Source organism: Sminthopsis crassicaudata, chromosome 2 (assembly GCF_048593235.1).
Source record: "Sminthopsis crassicaudata isolate SCR6 chromosome 2, ASM4859323v1, whole genome shotgun sequence".
Lineage (NCBI taxonomy): Eukaryota > Metazoa > Chordata > Mammalia > Dasyuromorphia > Dasyuridae > Sminthopsis > Sminthopsis crassicaudata.
This window is the reverse complement of record NC_133618.1, coordinates 327,722,318-327,739,290: the sequence shown is the minus strand read 5'-3', so window position 1 is coordinate 327,739,290 and position 16,973 is coordinate 327,722,318. Positions and strand designations below refer to the sequence as shown.

At 32.6% G+C, this 16,973-nt stretch overlaps 1 protein-coding gene across 4 annotated transcripts in view; it reads right to left on the bottom strand.

Annotated features, from left to right (window-relative positions):
* Positions 1–16,973, bottom strand: part of SYT16 (synaptotagmin 16) — a 331,817-nt gene that overhangs the window by 126,181 nt on the left and 188,663 nt on the right. Inside the window, exon 2 of one of the 4 annotated variants that reach the window (XM_074290312.1) lies at positions 2,752–2,867. The exons of the other annotated variants lie outside the window; for them this stretch is intronic. The gene's annotated coding sequence lies outside the window, so the exon portion shown is untranslated. The remainder of the gene's footprint in view (positions 1–2,751; positions 2,868–16,973) is intronic. 4 annotated transcript variants of the gene reach the window in all.

Here is a 16,973-nt window from a genome sequence, read left to right as displayed (position 1 = left end):
ATTTTATTCTTTATTTTATTGAATATCCATTTTTTACCTTAATAGATTATATTCAGTTTTACTGAGTGTTTTATTCTTAGTTGTAATTCTAGCTCCTTTACCTTCTGGAATATAATACTCTAAGCATTATTCTTCTTTAACACAGTAGATGCAATTGTGACACCAGAGGATTTAAATAGATTCTTTCTGGCTCCTTTAAATCTTCTTTCTTGAACCTGTGAGCTCTTGAATTTGGCTAAAATATTTAGGAGTTTTCATTTAGGGATCTTTTTCAGGAGGCAAACAGGGGACTCTTTCCATTTCTATTTTACCCTTTAATTATAAGATATCGGGAAGTTTTCTTTTTTTAAAAAAATTTCTTAGCATATTATAACTAGGAGAGCAGCTAGGTGGCACAATATATAGAGCACCAGCCCTGAAGTCAGGAGGACCTGAGTTCAAATCTGACCTCAGACACTTACCACTTCTGGCTGTATGACCCTGGGAAAGTCACTTAACCCTAATTCCCTCAGGGGGGGAAAACATATTATGACTAGTTCTTTCTGGAACTCTGGAAAGGTGTACTTGAATCCAGAACAGCAGAGTACTTAAGGCTAAATACTTTCTCAATGTGATATAATGGTTCTATAAACATATACTTAGATGATATGGTGATATGATGGCTCTCCTCAGGATTGGTTCGTGCTTAATGTGGTGTGATGAGGTAATAATAGGGAAGAAAGAGAGGGCTGAGTGAGATCAAAGTCTCTCTTCCACAGAGAGCTCAGCAGAGTAAAGTTCAGATTCCAGACTCCAGAGTCCAGGATCAATCTTTGAATGTGGCTACATGGCAGCTTGCCTACCTCCTTCAATTCTCCTCCTAAAGACCAAGGACTTTGACTTATCCTGACTCTGATTGATCCTGAGGCCCTTCAGAGAGCTAGTCTGGATATTATAATATAAATTTTTCATGTAAAAAAAACATAAACAATTTGTCCATATTAAGTTCCTTGAAACTGATCTTTGATATTATATATTAAATCTTCTGTTGAGTCTGGGTTTGGTTAACAAAATATCCTAAAAATCTGCAAGTTCATTAAATGTCCAATTTTTTCCTTATCCAATATTTTGGATAATTTTTGCTGGATATGATATTTTTATATTCTATATTTTACATATATGTATTAGTATTTTCATTTCTTCTTGATTTTTCTATGTTTGCCCTGAGGCACAAATTTGTTCTATTTGTGGGAGAAACCAGGATTGCTTGAAATTTACTGATCTACTCAGTCATCTTTCCAGAATCCTCCCAGGTCTCTTAGTCTCGATTAGTTGGCAACAACAGCTAACAATGAATTTCTAAGTATTTTTATATCATTGGTCTCTGACTAATACTTACCTCTTTCAGATTACTTTCCACCAATTCTGTACTTATTACGTATTTGCTAATTATTTATATGTTGTCTCCATCATTACAATGGAAGCTCCTGGGGGGCAGGGACTGATTTTGCCCCTTTTGTATATCCAATATGTAGAATAGTGCCTAGCATACAGCAAATATCTTTTTAAAAATCTACTGACTAACTGACCAGCTGGTATATCAAATACACATCCATTCCTGTGGAAATCTATAAATCTGAAAATGGAAGCATTTGAGTGAAAATTAAAGGAGGTTTTAAAAAGTGATGTTATTTTGAAATATACTGAAAATTATTTTACCAGGTAATTGAAATAGATGATCTATTTCTGATACAGAGCAAAACTAATGGGTATTGTATATCAGTAATTGAGAATTTCTATGATCCAGGCATCTTTTGGAGTCTAATTCCACTAAAAGCAAAATTTCTAACAAATTCACTTTTCTAAGATACAGGAAGAAATGCTAATACTAATGCATATAACCTGATTATGATCAATAAGGAGAAATGATTTGATGAAATAGAAATGAAAAGAACCTTAAAAAGCAATGATGCCTTTATCTTACAGTTCATGACAAGCAAGAATGAGGATGCTAGACATAGTCAGATCTGTGCCAAATATTTGAGGAAGCAAATTTCAAAAATATTAGAGAAAATATGAGAATATTCTCATGGACAAATACCCAAAAAGTGATTAGTTTCTAAAGTAACCATAAATATTTTGTTAAAATATTTTTATTGTATTTAGATTTAGAGATTCAAGAAGAAAAGGTGGTCAAAATATGAATACATTAAATAAGAGATTGAGAGAATTCTGAGGCTCTCAAAAATAACAGAATCTCAAACAATCCTAATAAGGAAAAAAAGAGAAAAACCATCAAGAGATGGAACCAAGGGAGCAGCTAGATGGTACAGTGGATAGAGCACCAGCCATGAAATCAAGAGGACTTGAGTTAAAATACACCTCAGACACTTAACACGTACTAACTGTGTGACCCTAGGTAAGTCACTTAACTCCAATTGCCTCATATCCCCATCTCCTGGGGAGGAGAGAGGGAGATGGAGATTGGAAGAGATCCAGCTAAAACAGTGAAAAGCTTACAAAGGCAGCTCTCTGATTGTTATGCCACAGTCTCTTTGAACTGTTCTACCTCAGTTTCCCTGAATTATAATATCTCAATTTCCTTGAGTTACTATGCAACCCTCCCCCGTTTTTTCTGTCCATTAGGGCTGTACTAGACACTCTAAACTTTCCAAAAAATAAGACTCCAGATGTTCTATCTCAAATACCTAATTGATATTTTTACCTCTATTTTTTTCAGACTTCTTGTCTTTAGACAGGACACCTACTTACCTCCCAGTTAGTAAGAATTTATGGTTCTCACCCCCAACCTGTCAGAACCGAATATGGTCCATCCCTGAAAATTCCCACTCTTTGCCTCCTGTCTTTGTTTCTCTTCTCACTGGGTCCTATTAAAAAAAAAAAAAAAAAAAAAAAAAAAAAACTTGGCGTCTCTCATTCAACATTGGATACTTTGAGATGAGAGTCTGATCCGTCAATCAATTAAGCTCTCTAATAAATATAATATTAAAAACTCTAATCTCAGTCGCTCCATCATTACATGATAAACTCTAAATATAAAAGCACATGTAAAAAATAGGGAATAAATGGTAAATAGACAGAAGAATCCACTTATAAAAAAAGCTTTGATTTGAAAATGGAGCCACAGCAGCTCTCTTTGTAGTGGGCAAAAACTGGAAAGTGAGTAGATGCCCATTAATTGGAGAATGGCTGAATAAATTGTGGTATATGGATGTTATGGAATATTATTGTTCTGTAAGAAATGACCAAGAGGATGATTTCAGAAAGGCCTGGAGAGACTTACATGAATTGATGCTGAGTGAAATGAGCAGGACCAGGAGATCATTATATACTTCAACAACAATACTATATGATGATCAATTCTGATGGATGTGGCCATCTTCAACAATGAGATGAACCAAATCAGTTCCAATAGAGCAGTAATGAACTGAACCAGCTACACCCAGTGAAAGAACTCTGGGAGATGACTATGAATCACTACATAGAATTCCCAATCCCTCTATTTTTGTCTGCCTGCATTTTTTATTTCCTTCACAGGCTAATTGTACACTGTTTCAAAATAGATTTTTTGTACAGTAAAATAATATGTATACATATATTATATTTAACTTATACTTTAACATATTTAACATGTATTGGTCAACCTGCCATCTGGGGGATAGCGTGGAAGGAAGGAGGGGAAAAGTTGGAACAAAAGGTTTTACAACTGTCTATGCTGAAAAATTACACATGCATATATCTTGTAAATAAAAAGCTATAATACAAAAAGAAAAAAGAAAAAAAAAGAAAATGGAGCCACAAGATTCCATGGCTAAATATGTCCTTGCCCATATATATTAATCTTATTTCAGAGACTTCAGTACTCAGAATAGTTTAAGAATAGTTTGTGAAAATCTAACTTTTCCTGTTTTAAAAAATAAATCAGGACATTTTTCTGTCTCCAGTCTTCTGGCATCTTTCCCATTTTCCATAATTTCTCAAGACCATAGACAGCATAGTGATCTCATCTGCAAATTCTCTCAATAGCCTCAAATGACACCATGGTATAGGGAGACAAGCACTTACCCTGAAGCCAAAAAAACCTGAGCTAAAATTCCACCTTCAGTGAGTAACTTTAAACAAGTTCCTTAATGTCTCTAGGCCTAACTTTCTTTATCTGTAAAATGAAGAGGAATCAGAGGAGAGAAACAGAGTAGAGGAAAGAGATGGAGCTTCCTGCTCCATCTGCAAAAGATTTCTCTATTTCTCTATCTGCAAAAGAGAATAGAATACAATTTATCTCATAAAATGTTCATGTGGTTTTAATAAAATTTTAATTTATAAAGTAATATCAACATTTTGATGAAATGTTAAGTTATTGAATATTGATTGAGAGATTCAAGAAGAGAAAAAGGTAGTCAAAATAAGAATAGCATTAATTGAAAATAATCTATATAGGTATTCTTTATGTTAGCAGCAAGTTTGTTATGTTATCAGAATCTTTTACCACATTATAGATTCTGCAAGAAAGTGTGTTAGGTTATTACCATCACTGTCCATTCTTGGATTTTAAACAAACAGAAGAATCAATAATAGAACATAGCAGCCAAAAACACTAATGCAACCTTAGGTTGCATAAAGAGAGACATAGCTTCCAGGAATAAGAAGGGTATCATCCTGCAAGCCCATATCTTTATACAACCATATCAAAAATATTCATCAACTCTTGTTGCTATAATTTAAAAACAATATTGATAAGATGTGCAGCACCCAGAGAAGGGCAACTAGAAGGTGATGGGATTCAAATTCATATTACTAAAAGAGCAGATGAAAGAAATAGAAATGTTTAACTTTTAGAAAATAAGGCTAGAGTGATATTGTAACTGTAACCAATTTTTTTGAAAAGATGTGATGTGGAGAAGAGGTATTAGATTTGATCTGTTTGGCCAAAAAAGGGAAGAACTAAGTGTAATGAGAGGGAAAAAAAACTGAAGAGGCCATTTTAGTCTTGGTATCAGGAAAAACTTGCTAACAGAATTGTGCAAAGACAGAATGGACTGCCTCAAGAAATAATGATTTCCTCTCCTTTGGAGGTCCTTGAACATAAACTGTCTAACCAATTAAGCGATCATTAAGCATTTACCAAGTATTTGTCAAGTATTGTGCTGGATTCTGGGGATTCAGAAACATAAAATTTTGACTTCATATAAATATATAATACAAGGTTCCTAAAAGTCTTATTGCAATTGTAATCTACTAAAGTTTAGAACTGCATTGACTTTTTGGACCTTCTATATAATACTAAATAGTTTCAAGTAAATACAGGTACTAACAGCCTTATGTATTAAGTTTCATTTGAGCTGTTTTGAAAAAAAAAAAAACTAAGCATCTAAAAGGAGGTGAGGAAAAGAATGCAATCCAGGTATGATGAACAGTCTGTGCACTCAAAAATTTAGAAAGCAGGAAATGGTATGCCATATGTGAGAAACAAGATATAAGGTGATTTGTCTGCACTAAAATCCCATCTCCTAAAGCAAAGCTTCTTAAACTGTGTGTCATGATCTCATTTGAGGTTGCATAACTGAACATGGGGGGGTCACAAAATTATAATTTATCAGTAAATGTTTGATTTATATACTTATGTATTGGGGTTTCATAATTTTTCAGGTGAAAAGGGATCACAACTAGAAAAAGTTTAAGAAGCATTGCTTTAAAGGAAACTTTCCCCAAACCTTCTTGATTCCAGTGCCTTACCTCTGTTAACTTTTTGCTATTTATCACAGAGACATACACAACACACACACACACACACACACACACACACACAAATTGTACATATGTTTGTTGTCTCCTCCATTCTATTGTGAGCTCCTTGAGGAAAGCAACTGTCTTTTGCCTCTTTTTATATCTCCAGCACTTAACACAATACCTGGCACACAATAGGCACTTAATAAATGTTGGTTGATTGGTTATAGCATGCACAAAAGGAAATAGTTTGCAATAAATCTGAAAATATATTCCAGAGGCACATTTTGGAAGTATTTTAAATGGCAAACTAAAGAGTTTGTATTTGTTCTGAGAGGCACTAGAGCTTTTTGTTCATACCTGTACTTTAATATCACTTTGGTAGCTACATGAAAGATGAATTAGAGAAGGGAGAGACTTGACACAATAAGACTAATTAGGAGATTGTTGCACATTTCCAGAACATTGATGATGAGTCTGAAATCATATATTGGTCTTATGAGTGCAGACAAAGGGACAGATAGAAGAAATTATATGGAGGTAGAATAAACAATACTTGGCAACTGACAATATGTGGGACAAGAGAGAGTGAAAAACTAAGGATGACTCTAAATTTGTAAACATGTATAAAAATGGAGGGACAATGATGGCCTCAATAAAAACAAGGAAATTAGGAAAAAGAGGGGAAGGGAAAGAGTGAATTCTGTTTTGAACATAGTTTCAGATACCAATAAAATATCTAATTGAAAATGTCCACTAGGAAGTTGCTAATACAGGACTTCTTGAATATCTTAAAGGATGTATTTTATTTTAAATTGGGCTAGAATCAGGCTGAAGCCAACTCAACTTTGATTTTAATATTGGGAAAGCAAAAGATAAATAATATTTCCAGTGGTACAATGTGCAGTACAATATTCAGGGTAACAGAGCAAATCATGGAAATTCAATGAACACATTACCACAAGTGAAGAGCTAACCAAAAGAAAACAATATTATGCTATGAAATCATTAGTAGAAGTTCAGAAAAGAACTACTAATCCTCCTAAGTTCATAAGAGCAATCTAGAGCTTGAGATATATGTTAAAAAAAAAAAAAGAAAATATATTACAAACTCATCTAGTAATATTTTTCTCTATTCAGACAAATACCCACCTACTCCCAACCTCACTGAGGGAAAAAAAAATGTCACATTTGTATAGCACTCTCAAGTTTACAAAGCACAGGTATCAAAACACTCTGTAAGTGGGTTGGTCCCTATGAAAAGTTCTTAGACACCTCCACTAAAATGAAATTTTTGACATTTTTTCAAAAATCTTTTTTTATGTGAACAAGATATCTTTCAAATCAAGTAGAGTTTGTCACGTTGAAGTACTTTTTTTCAGTAACACTATACACAGATTATATTCACCAGTAAGTAGCTAGCATAGCTGAAAAAGACAAGAGCTTTTCCGGAAGTCTGGATTCCAGTCCTGACTATTGTTAATTATTCGGGTGAATTTGGTCCTTTCTAGGCTTCAGCTTCCTCAATTACAAAATGAAAGAGTTAAATTAGATCAATGGCATCAAACTCAGAAGCAGATCCCTGTAGGGGAGGAATAAAGACTCAGAAAGTCACAATTATTTGCTGTACAACAATATAACACAAATCATTATGTTGTACTATATTTTTGTTTATTTTGTTAAATAGTTCCCTATTACCTTTTAATCTGTTTGCCAGTCTCAGACCCACAGATCACAAGTCTGATACTTCTATAACAGATGATTTTTCAGATTTTCTTGCATGAATATTTTGTATTTCTATGGCATTTGAGCAGAACAACTCCAAGGTATTCTTTGAATGTCGTCATACTGGTTATGAGTCCAAAGAATTTTTTGCCTATTTGACATCACAAAAGATTTATTGCATTAAAATGATGCTATACTTTAAATATGTTTTAGGCTTGCTCAATCACTAAAATATTTATTGAGTGCCTTTACTTGCTTTAAATATGCTTTAGATTCAACCAATCAATAATACTTTTATTGAGTGTAGGGACCAAAGATTCAAACATCTCCTTCTAAATCCAGAGAATTTTATATGTAAAAAAGCTGTACTATTTTTTAAAGAAGTATTTCACTTTACTAGGCTCAAGTTAAAGAAATTTTCTTAAAATACCATTTTTGATATCTTTTTTACAACAGATTTTACATTTTCAGGTATACATATAATAAGCTTTAATTAAGAACTACAAATTTCGTTCTTCTAAGATGCATTTAATTATTTTTAAAGATGACCTAGATGTCAAAGTGCCTTTAATTTTTCTAAAGACAACACAGACAAACTCATAATTAGATTTAAATTTTTGTCCTTCTTCCTAAAAGCTAATAGGAGATCACTCAGGATTCTTGACAACAGCTGTGTGCCCTCCCTGGAGAGTGTGTTTCAGAACTATGGGTGTACACCAGCTGGACTAGAGAAAAGGTGATTTTGAATTCTAGCTAATAGCATCCACTGTGCAAGCTAGTATAATTAGGAGATAATGGAATGAGGCTGAACAAGGGAAAAATGCAAGCTCAATTACTAGGAAATACTCCCTTACTGTGAGCTATCAACCAGATTGTTAATTTGCATCCCAAGGGCAGTGATAGAAACCACAGAGTTTGAATCATTTGAAATTGGACCTGGCACAATAGTAAAGAAAAAAAAAATGGGAATATAATAGCATCATTCATCTGGAGATAGGCCAAGCAATAAAAAAGGCTTGGTATATTGTGTTTTTAAACCTTTGTACTTATCAAGGCACTGAATGAAATACAATATGAACAAGGAATATATTTTCTATGATCCTGGAAAGAGAAGTTGATCCACATAGATGAAGCAAATACAAAGACACAGAGATAAGAAAGTGAAATATCTATTTGAGAATGTGACTAAGGGAAGGGAAGAGGGAAGAGGAAAGGAAGGAAGGAAGAAAGGAAGGAAGGAAGGAAGGAAGGAAGGAAGGAAGGAAGGAAGGAAGGAAGGAAGGAAGGAAGGAAGGAAGGAAGGAAGGAAGGAAGGAAGGAAGGAAGGAAGGAAGGAAGGGAGGGAGGGAGGGAGGGAGGAAGGAAGGGAAGGAAGGAAGGGAAGGAAGGAAGGAAGGAGAGAGGGAGGAATCAATATATATTATTAGGTAGTATATAAAAATGTATGTTACTTTTGAAAATATTGTTATAGTGTTTTTTTTCAATTTTGTCTAAAAAGGCATTCCCCACTCTTTGCGGATGATATGATGGTATACATAGAGAACCCCAAAGATTCAACTAAAAAGCTATTAGAAATAAGCCACACCTTTAGCAAAGTTGCAGGATACAAAATAAATCCACATAAATCATCAGCATTCTTATATGTCACTAACAACGTCCAACAGTTAGAGTTACAGAGAGAAATTCCATTTAAAGTAACTACTGATAATATAAAATATTTAGGAATCTATCTGCCAAAAGAAAATCAGGAATTATATGAGCAAAACTACAAAACACTTTCCACACAAATTAAGTCTGATCTAACCAATTGGAAAAATATTAAATGCTCTTGGATAGGGTGAGCAAATATAATAAAGATGACAATACTACCTAAACTAATCTATTTATTTAGCACTATATCAATCAGACTTCCAAAAAACTATTTTAATGACCTAGAAAAAATAACAACAAAGTTCATATGGAAAAACAAAAGATCAAGAATTTCAAAGGAATTAATGAAAAAAAAAAATCAAATGAAGGTGGCCTAGCTGTACCAGATCTAAAATTATATTATAAAGCAGAGTTTACCAAAACCATTTGGTATTGGCTAAGAAATAGACTAGTTGATCAGTGGAATAGGTTAGGTCCAAAGCACAAAATAATTAATAAATCTAACAACCTAGTGTTTGACAAACCCAAGGACCCCAGTCTTTGGGATAAGAACTCAATGTTTGACAAAAATTGCTGGGAAAATTGAAAATTAATATGGCAGAAACTAGGCATTGATCCATACTTAACACCATACACCAAGGTCAGGTCAAAATGGGTTCATGACCTAGGAATAAAGACTGAGTTTATAAATAAATTAGAGGAACATAGGATAGTTTACTTCTCAGACTTGTGGAAGAGGAATGAATTCATGACAAAAGAAGAACTAGAGATCATTATTGATCACAAAATAGAAAGCTTTGATTATATCAAATTGAAAAGTTTTTGTACAAACAAAATCAATGCAGATAAGATTAGAAGGGAAACAATAAACTGGGAAAACATTTTTTACAGTCAAAGGTTCAAATAAAGGCCTCATTTCCTAAATATATAGAGAATTGACTCAAATTTATAAGAAATCAAGCCAATCTCCAATTGATAAATGGTCAAAGATATGAACAGATAATTCTCAGATAAAGAAATTGAAACTATTTCTAGTCATATGAAAAGAAGCTCCAAGGTATTATTAATCAGAGAAATGCAAATTAAGACAACTCTGAGATATCACTACACACCTGTCAGATTGGCTAGAATGACAGGGAAAGGTAATACAGAATGTTGGAGGGGATGTGGGAAAACAAGCACACTGATACATTGTTGGTGGAACTGTGAATATATCCAGCCATTCTGGAGAGCAATTTGGAAATATGCTCAAAAAGTTATCAAACCCTTTGACCCAGCAGTGTTGCTACTGGGTTTGTATCCCAAAGAGATCTTAAAGAAGGGAAAGGGACCTGTATTTCAAGAATGTTTGTGGCAGCCCTCTTTGTGGTGGCCAGAAACTAGAAACAACATGGATGCCCATCAATTGGAGATTGGCTGAATAAATTGTGGTATATGAATATTATGGAATATTATTGTTCTGTAAGAAATGACCAACAGGATGATTTCAGAAAGGTCTGGAGAGACTTATATGAACTGATGCTGAGTGAAATGAGCAGGACCCAGGAGATCATTATATACTTCAACAACAATACTATATGATGATCAATTCTGATGGATGTGGCCCTCTCCAACAATGAGATGAACTAAATCAGTTCCAATAGAGCAGTAATGGACTGAACCAGCTACACTCAGTGAAAGAACTCTGGGAGATGACTATAAATCACTACATAGAATTTCCAATCCCTCTAATTTTGTCCACCTGCATTTTGGATTTCCTTCACAGGCTAAATTATTTCAAAGTCCGATTCTTTTTGTTCAGCAAAACAACTATCTGGTCATGTATACATATATTATATTTAATTTATACTCTAACATATTTAACATGTATTGGTCGACCTGCCATCTGGGAGGTGGGGGAAGGAAGGGAAAAATTGGAACAAATGGTTTGGCAATTGTCAATGTTGTAAAATTACCCATGCAAATATCTGGAAAATAAAAACTATTAAAATAAAAAATAAAATAAAATAAAATTTAATAAACTCTACAACTAAAAAAAAAAGGCATTCCCCACAATCCTTTCCAATCAGTGAAGTTTCTGACAGAAAAGAAATCTAATAATTAACAAAAATATATCATGTTCAGCAAAAACATTATGTATAGGAACAGGAAAAACATGAATTTTTCAAGATCCTTTCATTCCTATAAAAAAAATGTTTCATTTTAAAAACAAAATAAAACAGTAAACATATTGTCCTTGATCCTACTAACCTTAGATGTTTTATTGATCTTGAACCCTGATTCTTTATAAACACATATATCACATTTTATATTAAAACTTTTCAAACTGAAATGACATCAATTTAATATTTTTGCTGACATATTCCTTTCAGACATTAACTTCAAAATAAGCAGGTGGTAAGCATTTCAATAACATGATGCTTTTTGCTAAAGCTTACATTCTCTTGATGACCATTAGTGGTCATCACAATGTAAGCATGGGTTTAACAACAATCTCTGATGATTCTCCAAATGCTCCAAAGGTCAGCCTCCTATAGTATTAACAAGATAATGTCAGTGAATGTTTCTCATTTCAAGTAATGATTTATTTATGCCAGTATCAATGATTACAATGAAGACCTTAAGGACACAATGTTTTTTTGTTCATTTGTTTGCTTTGTTTTAGGGCTTTTTAGCATTTTTATTTAAATTTTTGAGTTTCAAATTCTATTTCTTCCTTCCTTCTTCTCTGTCCTCCCCCATTCCTGAGATGGTAAGCAATCATATATATATATATATATATATATATATATATATATATATATATATATATTATACATATGCAATTATGTAAAATATTTTCATATTAATCATTTTGTCCATGAAGACTTAAATAAAAGAAAAGAAAGTGAAAAATAGCATGCTTTGGTCTGCATTCAATCAATATTTGTTCTTTGGGATTATCATTATATTGCTGAATGTTCATGATTCTTAATCAATCAACATTGCTTTTACTATGCAATGTTCTCCTGGTTCTCTTCACTTCATTTTGCATTTGTTCATGTAAGTCTTTCCAGCTTTTTCTGAATTCACCCTGCTTGTCATTTCTTTCAGCACAATAAGATTCCATTACAATTATAAACAATTTGTTTAGCTATTCCACAATTGATAGACATCCTTTTGATTTCCAATACTTAGCCACTACAAAAAGAGGTGTTATAAATATTTTTGGATATATAAGTCCCTTTTCTTTTTTGGATGTTTTTGGGATATAGACTAGTAGTGTTATCGTTGTATCAAAGAACACGCACAGTTTTATAGCCATTAAGTATGGTTCCAAATTGCTTTGCAAATGACTGAATCAGTTTGCAACTCCACCAAGAAAGAGTTTCCCAGTTTCCCCACAGCCACTCCAACATCCAACATTTTCCTTTTTTGTCATATTAATCACTCTTATAGGTGTGAGGTAGTACCTCAGAGTTGTTTTAATTCACATTTCTCTAATTAATAGCATTTTTCATATGACTAAAGATAGCTTTTCTTTATTTGAAAACTGCCTGTTCGCATCCTTTGACCATTTATCAATTGGGGAATTGTAATGTTTTTTGGTTCAGTTTTCCTGGAAGTCTCTGGAGACAGCCTTCTTTTCAGTTCAGTAATCACCACAAGAGTAGCCAGGGGTTAAAGTCCAAATCCTTTATTATCTCTTTCAAAGTCTTGTCTCCTTTCCCAGGTCCAATTCTTTATTATCTCCTTCTTGGAGCTGGGCAGCTTTCTGGAGAGCTTTTCAGACAGGCCTTGGTCTCAGTGGAGAAATGCAAGAGGAGAGCCTGCCACCAGTAGTCTGACTGAAGATGGAATGAATGTCTGTCCTTGGTTCCCAGAGCTTCATCTTTGTGGCTCTCAGTCCCTGCTTACATGCTCCACACTGAGTATAAACCAATCATTATATCACTAGGAAACCATTATTTGTTGTAAGATTAAATCAATCATATTGAACCAAACTAAACTAGATAACCATTGTCTATCAATCCCACTGACTAAACACCTTGTTTCAAGTTCAAAGTTCTGGCCCATAACAAGGAATGACTTCTCTATATTTTTGAGAAATGAAGCCTTTATGAGAGATACTTATTACAAAATTTTTCCTAGTTTTCTGCTTTTCTTATAATTTTGGGTACATTGATTTTATATGTTCAATAATCTTTTTAATTTTATATAATCAAAATTATCTATTTTACATTTTGTAATGCTCTGTATGTCTTCTTTGGTCCTAAAGTCTTCCCTTATCCATAAATCTGACAGATGAAGTTATTTCATGTTCTATTAATTTACTTATGATGTCACCTTGTATATGTAAATCATGTATTCACTTTGATCTTATCTTGATATATAATGTAAATCATTGGTCTTTTCCTACTTTCTGTCATAACCATTTTCCAGTTTTCCCAGAACTTTTCATCAAATAATTAATTTTTGTTCCAAAAGCTTAGGTTTTGCATTTATCATATACTAAATTACTATGGTCATTTACTATAATGTAATTTGTATCTAATTTTTTCCATTGATCCCCTACTCTATTACTTAGTCAGCCCCTTATAGTTCTGATAATTACTTCTTTAATCATACTGTTTGATACTGTGATATGGCTAAATGACTTTATTTCACATTTTTTATTCATTGATTTCCTTGACATCCTTAAGCTTTTATTCTTCCAGATGAATTTTGTTACATTTTTTCTAGTTCTGTAAGTTAATTTTTGATAGTTTGATTGATATAGCACTGAATACATAGATTAATTTAGATAAAGTTGTCATTTTTATTACTTTGGCTCAGCCTACCCATAAGTACCTAATATTTTTCCAATTGTCTAGATCAGTCTTTAATTGTTTGAAAAATGTTTTACAGTTGTGTTCATGTAGTTCCTGAATTTGTCTTGGCACATAGACTCCCGAGTGTTTTATATTATCTACATTTATTTTTAATGAAATATCTCTTTTTACCTCTTGCTACTAGACTTTGTTAGTAATATCTAAAAGTGCTGATAATTTATTTTGTATCTACAACTTTGCTAAAGTTTTAAAATTTTCAAATTTTTTAATTGATTCTATCAGATTTTCTAAGTATAACATTATGGCATTTACAAAGAGTGATAGTTTTGTTTCTTTATGGCCTATTCTAATTCCTTTACTTTCTTTTTCTTCTTTTATTGTTATATCTAACATTTCTAATAAAATATTAATTAACAAAGATAATACTGGCCATTCTTGATTCACTCCTGTTTGTATTGGGAAGGCTTCTAACTTATCTCCATTACAGATAATGTTTGCTGATGGTTTTAGATAAATATTATTTATTATTTTTAAGGTAAGTTCCATTTATTCCTATGCTCTTTATTATTTTCAACAGAATTGGGTATTGTGTATCAAGGGCTTTTTCTGAATCTATTGAAATAATCACATCATTTCTGTTGGTTTTGTTATTGATATAGTCAATTATGGTGATGCTTCTCCTAATGTTGAACCAACTCTGCATTCCTGGTATAAATTCCACCTGGCCGTAGTGTATGATCTTTGTGGCATATTGCTTTTAATATCTTTGTTAGTATTTTATTTAAATCTTTGCATCAATATTCATTAAGGAAATTAGTCTATACTTTTCTTTCTTTGCTTTGGCTCTTCTATGTTTGGGTATTCATTTCATAGTTGTATCATAAAAGGAATTTGGTAGGAGTCCTTTTTCACCTATTTTTTCCAAATAGTTTCTATAATGTTGGAATTAATTGTACTTTAAAGTTCAGTAGAATTTGCTAGGTAAAGTTTTTATAACTATAATGTATTAAAGGCTATGGTTGGAGAAAACAAAGGCAGATTTAGGAATCAAATATTTGGTTTAAAAGATGGCACATAGGATAGGATTTCTATTTCTAAATCATATGTTGAGATAGAAAAATGATAGGTAACTAACCAGAGATGGAGTCTACCTGATAAAGGCCATTAAAAAGTATTTTAGTGGAATTTCAAAAACCTAATCAAAAAGGCTTCAAAATGAAGGAGAAAATGCCTGGCATATTCACCAAACTAAATGCCATTCAAAATAATGAAGACCTTCTTTTAGTTCTCTTAACACTATATAGCTGTTGATCTGTAATACCGCACTCATTATATGACCAGCTCATCTTCTAATTTTTCATATCTTTAAACCTAACTCAATTTCATACAAGCAATTGGTGTTGGTATGTTGCCACAGCCTATTTATATCCACCAGACATGGCCCCTTTATACTTTTGATAATCTGTAATTTTGACTTTTTAGATACTGTGGTTTTCCACGATTTGGAATTATAGAGCATTGCTAAAAGAATACTGATATTTTAAAAAATGAGATTCTGTTTCAGGGAGAAGTTTGAATTTGATAAAAATCACTGCATAATTCTCCAAATGTAAGCCAGCTCTCTCTTCCATGCCTTTAATTCTGGATTTAGTTTATTGTTTATCTACAAAATCTGTTTAAGATAAACTTATTGATTGAATATTTTTATTCTGTCTGTAAATGAACAATATGTATTCTTGACCCATTTGCTAGACCAAACTCTAAACATTTATAAGCTCACATGGTGGTTTGGGGTTTAATACAATTAATACAATGCCATCTACAATGAGCAATGCCCAGAGAATTCACCTCCTTTAACAGGAGTATCCAACTTTTTGCAATCTGGGAAACCCCAAAGACCTCATTTTACAAAAGAATATGCTGGGGATGATGCTTCAATTTGTAATAGAAGATGCTAAATATCCTAACTATAAAAATAGAGATACAATTTTCCCCATGAATTTCATGGATCTTCTCCCTGAAACCTATCCCTAGACCTAAGTTAAGAAACTTTCTTCAATTTAGAAACTACTATGCTAATCATCTTCTATGCCAGGTTTTGCCAAGCAGCAATCCACAAGTCAAATCTATCACAATCTAAATAATAATGTGGTTAAACTTATCTATATTCTGCCTATCAAAGAGATGGGTGTGATCTTAAAATATTCTTGATACCTTACTGAAGGAGAACATTTTGGATTTTTTTTCCTCAAACAAATCAAGTCTTTTTGCTAATTAAAAATAATAAATATGGTGGGATATTACCTTTCGCAAACCTTTCAGTTAATTGTCTAACTAGAAAAATGTGTGTGCTAAGAAATGGCATTTATACAAATCCACCTCTTTTCTTTTCCATATCAAATATGCCCTCAATGCATCTATAAACCAGTCTTATAAAAAATGTTATAATAACTATATTGGCCCAAATTTGTAGCATTTTAAAGTTTACAAAGTACTTTTATATATACTATCTCACTTTATCTTCACAATAATGTTGTGAGAGGTAAATGCTATTATTATTCCCATTTTACAGATAAGGAAACTCTGAGTTACATATCCTAAATGACAATGGAATTGGAAACCCAGGTCTTCCTAAGAATAAATCCATCAATGCACACATTATGACATGTCTCTTATTTTACATACATGTGAAAAGGACATTAAATATTAGCATATCTTTTCAATCATTTTTTCAATAGTCATCCCCTGTGTAATTTTTCTTTATAGCATTTAGTATCTTTCCCTCTTTCATTTATATTGAGGATTGCTTCTTCAGTTCTCTCTGAATGCTCTCACCTCTTCCAAATATGCTTGGTTTGATCCAGTCATTCTTCCTGTTTTCTTTCATATCATTATCATGCAACACATGAAGGATTGCCATGATAAAGTTAAAACAAATAGGCTCTACTTTCATTAATGGAAAAAGTTTGTTTGAGAAATTGGAATAGACCTTTTTTTTCATTTTTCATTTGCTGATGGGCCTCCTTCCAATTTCATCTTTAAAACTTCAATATTTTTCATTTA